A 12,359-nucleotide genomic window follows, 5' to 3' on the forward strand; every position below is an offset into this window, starting at 1 on the left:
CGGCCACCGCTACAAAGAGAGGCCGGCGGTGGCTGTGAATGTTTTTTAAAGGTCTTCGGTTCTCTGCTGCGACTAGGCCCCAAGTCAGGAGGTAAATACTGCAGGGATCAGCAGGAAAGTGGGGTGGCCAGCCTGCCTGCCTGGATGAGGTTTTGTTTCCAGCGTCGGACAGCATCCCCTGGCAAACTGGCTTTTCTCTCCCCCACCCTGAAGTTTTGGGGGGGATTGTGAAGTGAAAAACATGCTTAGTGAAATATCGTTACCGTGTTATCCGGGAATGGTGTGGCGTGCTCTGCAGGGGACAGTCAGGAGAGTGTTTTGCCGTTTATCGGTGGCAGTGACTTAGGTTTTAACGTGGAAGTGCAGGGTGGGTTTTTTTTTTTGCTGAGGGCTGTTTCAGCTGTGTGATGATGCCTGTGCTCTTCAAGAAATGTGTTCACTGTGTATAAGCGTTTTATTGCTCTCACTTTCATTTTTGAGGTGGGAAAACCGAGCCCTTTTATTATCAGTTTAGGTCCATTGTTTTCTTGAGCTTCCGGCAAGAATCATTCTTGCCATGACCACAAATACATTGCTTAAATCACGAGACTGTTGACGTTACAGATTTGTTTGGGTCAAGTGAAAAACCTCTGAAGATTTCAGAGAGTGCTGCGGAGGGATCTACTCTCCGTTGGGTGTTTTTGGCTAGCTTGTGCTATTCTGTAATGCCAGTGTGTGCTTTATTTAGGAAAAAAAGTGTGAAGGTGCTGTCATGACAAAGTCAGTGGGGTGGTGGTAAGTAAAACTGTTGCTCAGGGGAAATTTTGCTCAGTTTTGAGCGATGTGCCAAGTGTTAACAGTGGAAACGCCGGCCAGTGTGCACGTACGGAGTCCGTGCTCAGCTCATCTGTCCAGCAAGGTGCTGGTTTGTCTGGAAAGGGTCTTTTTTAACGGGGAAAGCTTGGGTGCCTCGATAGTTGAAGGGCTGAAGTTTGCCTGGGTCTAGGATCAGGAGTTGTGCTGGGCTTTCTAAAGCATTTTATTTTCAAGTAATCATTAAAAGCACTGGGGAAGGACGTGAATACTTCTCCGACGTCGTTGAGGGTGAGTTTGGTGGCGGTTTGCAAGAGTGGCTGTGCCGTCGTAGCTAAGACAGGAGGACACCCTTGCTTTTGGTGTGTTGTCATGAAACGCCTTGCACGTGCGAGGGATGAAGCTTGGGCTCACCCCTGAGTGCAGCCTAAAAGTAAAAAGGCTTGGAAGGAATTGGCAAGACCCTAAAGGAACCGGAGATGGTGTGGCAGCATGTCCCATCGCGGGGACCCAACTGGACACCCAGAGCAAGAGGTATAGAGGAACGGAGAAGCATTAGGTAGATATGACAAGCTGATGTTATGAAGGTGGGGAGGTTAAAACAATAGTTTAATTTTTATTTATAGCCATGCCTGTTTTGAAAACATACTGTGTTTGACTGATACCGCTCCTTAACTTTTAAACTAATAATCTGTCCTTGCAATGCATACAAACTCTGTGTTCTTGATACCTTTTCGGTGAACTGTATTCAGGTGTCCTGGCTGGTTTTTTCCTCTGCTGACTCTTGTGTGTGCTTCCAGGTGGTAAACAAAAGCTGTTACCTGTCCTAAGTGCTGCTGCAAAAGTGAGGCTTGGGGAGCATAGTTCATCTGCGATTTACTGGAGTGCGGAGGGTCATCCGAGTTCAGCCTTATTTTTAGCTCTGTTTGGTTTCTTTTTTTTTTTTTTTCTGTTTTGATACTACTATTGAGACAGCGTTACCCTGCAGCAGATAAAATATAGTTGCAGGTTTCTTCTGGCAACTCGGAGTGAGCAGAGCACTGCAAGGTCTCCTTCTCACGGCAGCGCAAGGGTTTATTTGTTGATGTGAAGGATTATTATATGTTAATAGGTAGATTGAGGCTCTGACTTGGGCTTTTTAAACTACAACAGTTCCTGCATGGTGAACTTTGTGTCTTTTGCTTACATCGTGAAATTAAATGGTTATCTGTGTAATTGAAAAAAAGAAGAATTGGGTGAGAGAGAACTGTACAGGAAAAAGAGCATGTGCATTTGTAGAAAGGCGTTAGCGAGGGAAAAGAAAAATACAGGGGGCAGAAGGGATTAAAAAAAAAAAATATTTCTTGAAGGAAAGCGAAGCTGGAGAGTGATGGACATGAAGAACAGAAATGTTTTGATGGGAGTTTCATTCTGTTATGTGCTGAATAGGAAGTTATTGGAGCTGCTGTAAGACCAGACAGAGCTTTGAGAAATTCCCTTAACACAGTGGCTTCAAGAAGTTAAATTTTCTGTGTAAAAGTAAGTTGCGATCATTTTGTGGCTCTGGTAGTGGTGAGTATTCAGTCAAACCTGATTTCTGGCAGAAATTGTGCTCAAAAGCTGGAATCCTCCAGTTCGATTCTGACCCTTATTTGGGAGGGATGGACAAGGGAAGGTGTAACTGTGAAATGACACACAGAGGGATATTACCAAAAATAAATCCCGATCTGTCCACCTTTGCTTTGGCTTTCAGAGTGCCTCTGAGGAAGAAGCTCCAGATGAAGCTGATTGTTCTGTAGTGAGATTTCTTCCATAAAAATGTAAAATAATGAAGGTACGCTCCGGGCTGCAAGCTTACTGTAGACCTTTGTGTTTTTAACTTGATGGTACTTCTGACACGTGTTAAAACTACACCAGGTTTCTTTACTCTCCCTCACGGTCCCACCTAAGAGTAAAGTATTTTTTGTGTGTTATAATAAGCTGCTCTTTAAAAAGTCCCCATGCTGTGAATGAATTTTGTGGATCAATATAATTAGGTCACCAGTTTCTTCACAGCCCCAGCCCAGACATGGGCAAACATTGCACTGTAAAGGACAAAACGGATTGATTTATGTTGAACTCGGGTAACATTGCATGTCTGCTGGCTCTTCAGGGTTAATTTAACGCTGTACCTTGGAGCCAAATTAGAGCATCTTGGGCTCTGGGCTGGTGTCAGTAGGTTTTTGTTTTCTTTTCCAAACTTCCTTGCATTTGGAGGGAGTTCAGCTTCCTGGTTGTTGATGGTCTCTGTGCAGGCACCAGTAAACTTGACCTTAATATATCGCCGTAGTTGTTTCACTGTGGGATTGGGTATCTCTCGACATGGGTATTTTTCAGGTTATTGCAGTGGGGCAATCGTGGCAGGTTCAGGATGGGTTTTAACAGGTGGTCATTTAAAATCTTTCTTTTCTTCCCCCACTTTAATTCTGTATCCGAGAAGCGGAGAGGAAGGGTCGGCTTTCGGGGGTGGGGGGGGTGAAGTACATCATTGCTCTCCGTGGAAATGTGCGTTTTGCTAATGTTGCCTCAGTAATTGAGTGTCTGCTTTAGTTTTTCTGAGTTACTTTAGCTAACTGCTGTAGTCCCTTTCAGAAAGCGGTGTGCTGGTTCCTGCTCTGTTGGGTGGCATCTTCTGGATGCGAGCGGCTTCCCAAAAGCCCAGGAGAACAGCAAGAAATACAGGATAGCTTTCAGGAATGTAAGAGACTGTGTGTGAAGTCGGGGTGAGGTTCTGGCAGCGTTTACCCGGTGTTCGGATGTGGGCCAGGTAATGCCGTTGGAGTAGGCCTGCGTTGGTAATCTAGTTAAATTAGACCGTTGAGGAGGATTTGGGTGTGTGGGGTTTTCTGTTTTCTCTTAGTGAGCAAAGAGTTGAGCTGGAGGGGAAAGCGCCCAAGAATTTCTCCGAGGAGAGCATCTTCAGCGCCCGCTGGAGGATCAGGGTCTCTGGGTTGCTGTGATACCCTCTGGGAGCTTGGAGACAGCACTGTCTTCCCTTGCTGCTTACTTCCATTACGAGTGGCTTTTTTCCAGAGTACGTGATGCAGTGTCTCTCTGTGCTCTCTGGGGTTTATCTGTTGATGACTTTGAAGGTGAGGACCCAGGGATTAGGAAGCTGCTTGGGCATAAAAGTCAGCTTGAAGAGCATGATCGTGGCTTTTGTGTAAAGTGCTGTGCCTCCCTGCGCCTCAGGTGGATCAGCTCCGGCTTCTGGGCGGCTTTGACATTGAACTGGAGCTAAAACGAGAGCGCAGTTGGAAGTCCTCTTCTAGATGCCCGTGGCAGCCACTCATGAGGAGGGGTGTTCGGAGCATTACGGTCATGAAAGGGAAGGAGTGGTGAGAGGTGGGAAGGAGGGAGGAACTGGGCTGAGACCAGAGGTGTTCCTTGCTCTCTGTTTTTTTGAGTTCAGGAGTGAATTTTCTGAAATTGCGGCCGGATGAAGGGAAAGAAGGGGCAGCGGTGTTGCCTGAGAAGCGTTTCCATGTTAGAAGTGTCTGAAGCCGTGGAGATCGTACATCTTGGGAGGGTATGCGGCAGGAGAGAAGCTTCTGAAAATGCAGAGACTTTCCCTGCTGCTCCGTTTTAGTGTCTCTTCTGCAGGGGAGGAATGGGCACGGGTTTGTGAGTGTATTGCCAAAAAATTAAGTGCTTTTAGATATCTCTGCCATTTCCCCTGTTGATGTTCCCCAGCCTTGGCACATCTTAGCGTTCTTTCAAGCAGAAATAGCTTTAATTTATTTAATGACAAAAGCTAATCATGTTATAGCACAGATATGTCACTTTACCAGCTTTGTACGATTTTTGTGGTGAAATGTCTTGGAGAAAACTGTTCTTCCAAAAATGTGATTTCAGATAGCTTATTTTCTTCTCGTATCTGAGGACATGATTGTGTATGTTCTCTGGCAGAAGTCTGCGGGAGAAGGTTACTTTAGCCATTTAAATATATATGTATTTAATGTGCAGTACTGATTTTGGAACTCAGTTTGTGTTTTTATCTATGGTAAGAAGTCGGTGAGAGAGTAATAGGAGACTTAGAACAAATAACTTCCCTTTTAGGTGTTGGGACGTAGAAGGATTTTCATCTGTGTGTATGGGTTTTGTCCATCATCTTAGGGCTGAAAGGCTTTTTCATGTCATTAGCAAATGTTGGGATGTGTCAAACCGGTGCATTTGCTCCATTTTTGTTTCGTAGTAAGAGTTAGCAGTGAAGATCTCTCTTTAGAAACCATAGGTAACCTATATTTTCCTTTTCTCCCTAATCCAGCAATTTCAGGGCTAGTCAACTGTCAAGTTTAGTTGTGTGTAAATCCGCTAATATGATTAGAGTTGCTGGAATTTTTATTCCAGGGAATTATAGATGGGTAGTATCACTGTTTTACAGGCATTTCTTTAGTAGGAAACTTTATCTGTGACTTGAGTATGTCTGCTAGCAATTGCAAAGGCTTTTCTGGAATGAATGGGGAAGAGAAGACTGGTGTTTGTTACAGAGTGTGAAGATGTGCGTGGAGAAGTCGCGTGCCCCATGGTCTGGAGGAACTAGGGGTACTATTTTTTCTTTTTTTTTTTTTTTTTTAAGGGAACATAGTGATGTGACTTATCATAGTGCTGTGTTTTACACTTGGTGGTGATTCCAAGAACTTCTCCTCTGTACAGCTTTCCCTTCCAAACTGTGGACTTCGTTTTGCCTCCCAAATAGGAAATGGTGATGTGGAACAGCTGGAAGAAGAAAATAGAATGGCTTCTTAAAAAAGAAAAGGATCAAAGGGAGGAGAGCAAAATAAGGGTTTAGGCTAGTGAAATTTTCTAGTACATGTTATTCTTATGTTTTATTATATACGTTTGGAAGATGTCCCAGAACGCGCTCTCCCTTTTCGTAGTAGGTGATGGCACGCTGTTGCTGATGGGACTTGAGTCAAATTGCTGCTGGGCATGTAACTAGGTTAATGGGACAGCATTTTTTTTCTTTCCTGAAGGGAAAATTACGTGCTCCCTATTCTGATTGTACCTTAAGAATTGTTTTTACCTTTGTTTGCTGTATAGTCATCTGAGGTGGAGAGAAAAGGACAAGTTTCCCCACACTGAGATTGTATCAGATTTAAATCAATTCTGCTACCAAAAATAATATGTTTCTGCTGTTGGTTGTAACACCTTTATGTATCCTTTATCTGGATGAGAGTTAAAATATTTCTAGAGCTTTAAATATGCCTGAAGAAAAGCAAAGTGGCTTCTAAAATGTGCATCTTGAAAGAAAAACATATCCAGTCCTTGACCGATAACCGGTAGCGTTCTCCAGAACCATCGGTGAAGTGTTGAAATGGGTTAGGACGTGTCAAGATGCACGGAGCAGCTGCTCCTTTCCAAGTGGTTGAACTCAGCAGGAATGAGACTCTCATGCTCTGGAGTAAGAGTATCTGCATGGGAATAACTCTGTAAAAGTTGCAAACATGAAGACCATCCCTGCTCTTACCAGGGGAGTGGACTTCACGTGGTACATCCTCAGGGTGGTAGGAAAAGAAATCTTGCTGCCAATCTCCAGGTTTGCTCTTGATGCTGTGAAAACACTGAGCAAGGAAGAGTTAGTGCAGTTAAAGATCTTAAATAATGCAGATTTTCTGGAGTTTGGAAAGCTTTTGGGAGGTGGAAACTAATAAACATTGTACCGATTCTCTCTTTTGGGTTGCCGATGATGATTGTGTATTTGTTTGTGTTTTGGTTTGATTTACATGTGAGAGTGACTGTGTGCGAGTTACTGAATTACTAAGAGTAGTCCGATTTAAATGTCTGTGTTGCTGGTGGCATTTGAAAATCCATTTGAACTAATGCTATGGCTGCGCTAATGGTGGTCTGAAAAAGAGGTTTCCCTCTTTTATGCATTATTAAGAAGTCATAGAAGTTACTGTGCCTTGAAACCGGCATTTATCTGGGCTTATTTTGTTCTTTCGCTGAAAAGCAAAAATGACTGAAGTCTTTGGTCTTTTCAGACTAAGCAGGAGACTCTTCCTATAAGCATCAAAGGGAAAGATTTTTAGTGATGCTACTTACAGCTTTGGTTTTTTAGTCAGCCGCTGTCTTTGAAAGACTCCAAACATCTTGAAGAAAGGACATGTCCATATCCATGTAAAAAAAAAAAAGTGCATTCCCACTAAGTGGTGAGACCTAGCCCTTGCGTCCTTGGACTACCACGAGACCTTCTACTGAACCGTCAAGTCTGATGTGAAATTCAGAATGAGATCTGGTCTGAAAACTTCCTGGAAGTCTTGAATTCTTGTTTGTGGTGACGTACAGGGTGCTTTAGGCTTGACTCCAGACACTTTGTTTTGCAGCATGCAGCTGATGAATTGGACAGACTCAATACCTATATTATATTTGAAAGGGAACTCGGCAGGCTGAGGGTAGATAATCTATACCACTTATTTGGGCGGGAAGTCAAGAACTGAAATCAAAAGGCATTTAAAGCATGTTTGTTGTGACTTTTAATGTGAAATTCATGGTGCATTTCAAACTCTGGAGTACGGTGGGAATGGGATTTCAGCGGTTGGTGATTCATGCCCAGTTTTAGCATGGCGAAGTTCGTGTAGAAGGCTCTTCTGGATGTACTATTTCCTCAGCTGGTAAGACATCTTCTGAGTTTGACTCGCTGTAGAATATAAAGCTAGCTTCAGTTTGCGGCACCCTTTCTCTCCAGTGCTTACACAGATATAAATACTAGTTACTGGACGGCCTCTCTTCAAATACTTTACTTTTCTGGGCTCTGCGTTTTGTATTCTAGATTTGCGAAATGCAAATAATTCAGCTGTCAACCTGTCTGTGCAACTTGGGTTTTATGTTTTCCTTCAGTGTTGTGTTTTAAAGTAGATTTCAAAGTGCTTTTATGTCTGTCTCTCCAAAAGAAAAAAAGATCTAATTTTTGTTGATATGCAAATATCGCAAAGTGTAATTTTCGATGAGCTTAAGCTGTTCAGCTTAATTGTATTGATTACATTTCCAAAACACTTTTTTTAATTAAAAAAGTTCATCTGCACAAATAAACTACTTTATGTTTAAATATTTGGTTCTGAGGTCGTGCACCAAGTTTGACTTGAAATGATCCCATTTTCCTTCCCCAAAAACATTTTGTTGCACTGTCTGTGGCAGCAGTACCTGGTATTGCAGGCATTCACCGAAACAATTGTTGCCGGCACTTGGCACGGTCCCCGTCGCTGCTTGCTGAAGCCAAAGCACACTTTATCCACTCAGGCTGACATTAAGATCATTAAATAAATGAATGAATTGTACTGTCACCAAATTCCCATTCTGGCAGCCGAAGAACATGTGAATTTTATAGCCAGGACCTCTGTCCAGAATGTCTTACGGAATGGCCTGGATATCAGGAGTGGGAACAGTCAGCAAAAAGCTTTCTAGTAAAATGTGCGTGCCTTAATGAGAATTACGGTGTGGAGTGGTGTAAAAACCTGAATTACTAGACATCTGATCAGCCAAGATGAGTATTAATCGACCTGTGAAGGGCGTGTAGAAAGAAACTGGAGCTCAGCAGTAAAACAAGGGAGTGGGAGAGAACCGAAGGGCGGTGGAGAGCTGTTTCTTCATTGGCAACGCAGGTCGGTCTTGCTGTTTGCAAGGAGTTTGTTGGGGGAAGAATGCAGCCAAGCTGGGAAGTGTTGAAAGCAGGGATAACTCTTGGTCTCCATCAGGGAGTTCGCGGTCTCAGTGGTTGAGCTAAAATGCTAAAAGGTCACTCAGGGTTTGGAAGATCTTGGAGAAGTTTGCTGAACTTCCACCTCCGGGAGGGCAAGGTTGAAAATACTTTCTCAAAGGAGGAGAGTTCGCTCGTCAGGCTTGGGTTGCTTTTTCTTGTGGTCTAGCTCCATCCTCACTTTTATTACGTGGAGCTTAAGATGGTGTTTTTGCTTACGAATGGGGAATGTAAAAGATCTGTAGCATCCATGTACGCTGCAGGTGGGTCAAAAATGTCTCTGAATTGCAAAGGAAAAAGTGGAAGTGTGTTTTGACCAATTTGGTGAACTGTATAACTGTGTATCTGCAGGCTGCTTGCGCTGCAGCCCCAAACATTATCAGAGATGCTCTGCACTAGGGATAACTTAAAATGTTTGATTCGGTCCATTCCTGTTCTGAAGTGCAGCAAAACATCAGTGTTTAAGACGAAATTCAGTGCTGGAGCAAATCCTTTTCTTAGTCTTCTCTTCCTCCCCTCCCCATACCTTAGTGTTTGTCTTGATTACGGTTAATCTGATAAAAGGCTGCTAAACTAGCACTGGTAACCAACGCGGTCCTCGGTGCATCCTTATTCATGTTTTAGCAAGTGATGTCTCTCATTGCCATGGTGATGATGAAAGCCAAGTGGTTGGGTAATGTTCGTAGGTGGTTGTTCAGAAGTTCATAATCTTTGAAGACCTGCTATGAATACAGTGATACTGCAGTTTCCGTGCAGTCTGAAATCAGCAAAATTGGGGTTTTATGCTAATCAGAATAGGAGCGGTCCTGCCTGCTGCGGTGCTCAGAGTGTCCTGTCGATGCAGACAGTCCCGAGCAAGCAGAAGGCAGGGACAGGTGCTGGAATTGCCCTTTCTTTCCCATCCGGGATAGCACATCAGGTACATCTTCACCGACTTCTACCAGCGTGTTGGTTCAGCTGTGTAGCATTACTTCAGAGGCCGCTTTGCACAATAAGGAAAGAGATATGTGCTTGGAAATCTTCCCCGATGGCCACGTGCAGCAGATGCAGCCTTCCCTCTGTGTTTTACCTCTGCGTTTGTGGCCCAAATTCAACAGGCAGAGCTAATGGAAGTAAAACCAGCATTTCTTTAAATGAGAAATGCTCTGAGACTAATTTACTGCTTATCTTCAGGCTCAGCTGGGGTAAATAGATCCTTGCTATTACTTTTTCTTCAAGCACCCTGTAGAGGTGTGTGTTAAGTATGCAATTGAGAGGCCTTATGAAGAAAAATTGAACGTGTGGAGGATTGGACCAAGGAGACCCAGAGCTCCCATCCAACCTATATCCCTCTATGAACTATGGGTTTTTTTGCAGCAGTGTAAGATGCATCGTGCTGTCTTCCCTAGATGCCCGCTTTCTCAGGATTTCATTTTGTATGACATGGGATTTTAACTCGGGAGAAGTCATAAGCTCTGCATGTGGCAAAGAGGGTACTTATGATTTCATTTCATTTTGATAAACCGCTGAAATAAAGATTATGGGTGGGAAATCACAAGGCGTTACAAAACTGGGAGTCGAAATGAGCACTAATGCTCTCGAGAAGCATACTTCTAGAATTCGTTGCCTGGCTGACGGAAGGACCATCAGTCTGGGTGACAACACTGCTGTCACCGCGATGCTTCTTGACATATTGACCAGCAGAGCATTACATTTTCCCATGAAGTCACAGCATGAAGTGTTAGAGACACGGTAGGAAACACAGCTGAGTGAATGAGACAGTAAACTACTAGGCTGTTTGATATGCATGCTTATCATACAGATAGAAAGCCTGGCTTGGAAATATATGGTCATTGCTGTAGGGTCCCGAACCCCTGGGGATGCAAGCAGTGGCCATCCCTGTAAAGAAGAGGCGTGTGTGGGTTGTAGCCTTGTAAGCTATAGTAGCTTATTTGTGGGTTTAGGGTACAAAGTTTGAGGTGAGTGGGCTGGGGGAGTTCTGTGTTAATGGCATGAATAGGAAGATAAAAATAAGTAGGCTGTTTTTTAGTACATTACAGATATTTAGACTCTTGGGTGAAAATTGCCACGAACGAGTGCTGTAATACTTGTGTCTGTATTGGGAATGTTTTTTCCCCAGTCTTGTAACAACATGCCCCCAGATGCAGATAATTGCTGGTGCTAAAGGGAAGCTGGAGACATAAGGTTTTACTTTATGAATTCAATATGAGGGAAGGTAGACTGTAATACCCACGCGGATGTTTGTTCCAGGCTGCAAGCTGAGTAAAAGCTCGGTAACCTTTCTCTGCGATGAGATAGGTTTCCTCCTGGTCTGCCTTCCTCCGTGCATCTTTTTAGTTATGTCATCTGGCCCTCTCCGCTTTCTCTGTTTGGACTTTGATGTTCTTAACTGGTTATGTGCTTGCAGTATAAACTCAGTGTAGAAATAACTGTGTGTCTGTGAAGTAACTGTTCTGAAGGAAAAAAAAACCAAAACAACAAACCCACAAAGCAAACAATCCCAATCGTTGCTTGCTGGCGGGGCTGTTGGGAATAGAGGAGTTCCCCCGCCAGCTCAGCGTATTGCCCGGTGTAAGCTGTCCTCCCCAGGCGCGCTGACAGCGGCTCCACACTTCACAACCCAGACCCCGAAGCGTGTTTATCAGGTTACCTCAAAGCAGCACACAAACAGTGGCTAAGCAGGTCAGAGCCTCTCTGCGAGCGTGCATGCAGCTGGTATCGGGCCAGAAATTGCTGTTTCAGCTGCTAATCAGGGGACAGAAGTATGCTAAATTTGGGGATATTTGTTTTCTTTGAAGTGTGATTCAGTTTGTGTGAGATACTGTGTGTTTTGGATATTGTGGTGTGAATTGTTTTAAGCTCAATGATTGAAATACAGAAGTATTTTACAACAAATGTTATATCAGCGGTTGCATTACAGAATGTGAAAGGTGGAAGATGGGTATGGCTTTAGCTCTGCTGTCTTGTCTGTGGCATTTTATTAAAAAAACTCTTTTTTCTGCCAAACTAGATGTGCACAGGCATCTGATGCAACCAAAGGTCTGGAGGACAGCCGAAGAACCGTACCTGTTAGTTTTGGAATAGACCAAAAGCCAAAGTAACTCCAGGAAGGAGTGGGCTGGTATGTGTCACTTGGCCAAATAGGAGATCAAAACCTTGTTCTCCCGTGGCTGCCTCCTCCTGATTGCTCCTTGTGATCTCCGTCAAGCCGGCTTGCTTGCAGCCTTGCTTTGTATATTTTTACAGCATTTACCAAGACATTTGCTTAGTCTTAGTCTTGTATAGCTGCTGTTCAGTGTAAGACTACTACTATTGCTTTTTTTTTTCCCTCCTTCAAAATGCGATAAAGGAAAATAGGGCAATCGTCACAAGTTTTGTCTCTGACATTGCCTTGCGTCACATTTGCCTGTGTCACCCCAGCTCTTCCTTGGCCACTGCTTGGGACTTTTGTGGGTGTCATGTTTGTCTTTGAATGCTTATCTCCTATTAAAGATTCCTGCTTTCTTCCCCCCTTCCATCTTTCTTTCTTGAACGACGTAGTTTCTTCACTCTGAAGACTCCTCCACGTTCTCTGGGAGTGATGCTTCTGACCACCTCTGAAGTACTGCCCATCTGGGATGAGCATCTTCCATCTTCCGTGGTGATGGTTGCAATTAGTTTGCTTGGTGGCCTCGCTTGATAAAGTGACCCAGGAAATTTTCCCAGCCCATCTCTTCTTTTCCCAACCCTTCCGTTCACTTCTATCTTTAAATGTTTTAAACAAGGATTGCTTTACCGAAGCAGGTTAGGGAGGAATTGGATGGTTTTTAAACTGACAAAACGGGGGGGGGGTGGGGAGGGGGGGGGTGGGGGT

The sequence above is a fragment of the Aptenodytes forsteri genome, unplaced genomic scaffold, assembly GCF_000699145.1.
Source record: "Aptenodytes forsteri isolate BGI_AS27 unplaced genomic scaffold, ASM69914v1 Scaffold61, whole genome shotgun sequence".
In the NCBI taxonomy this organism is placed as follows: Eukaryota; Metazoa; Chordata; class Aves; order Sphenisciformes; family Spheniscidae; genus Aptenodytes; species Aptenodytes forsteri.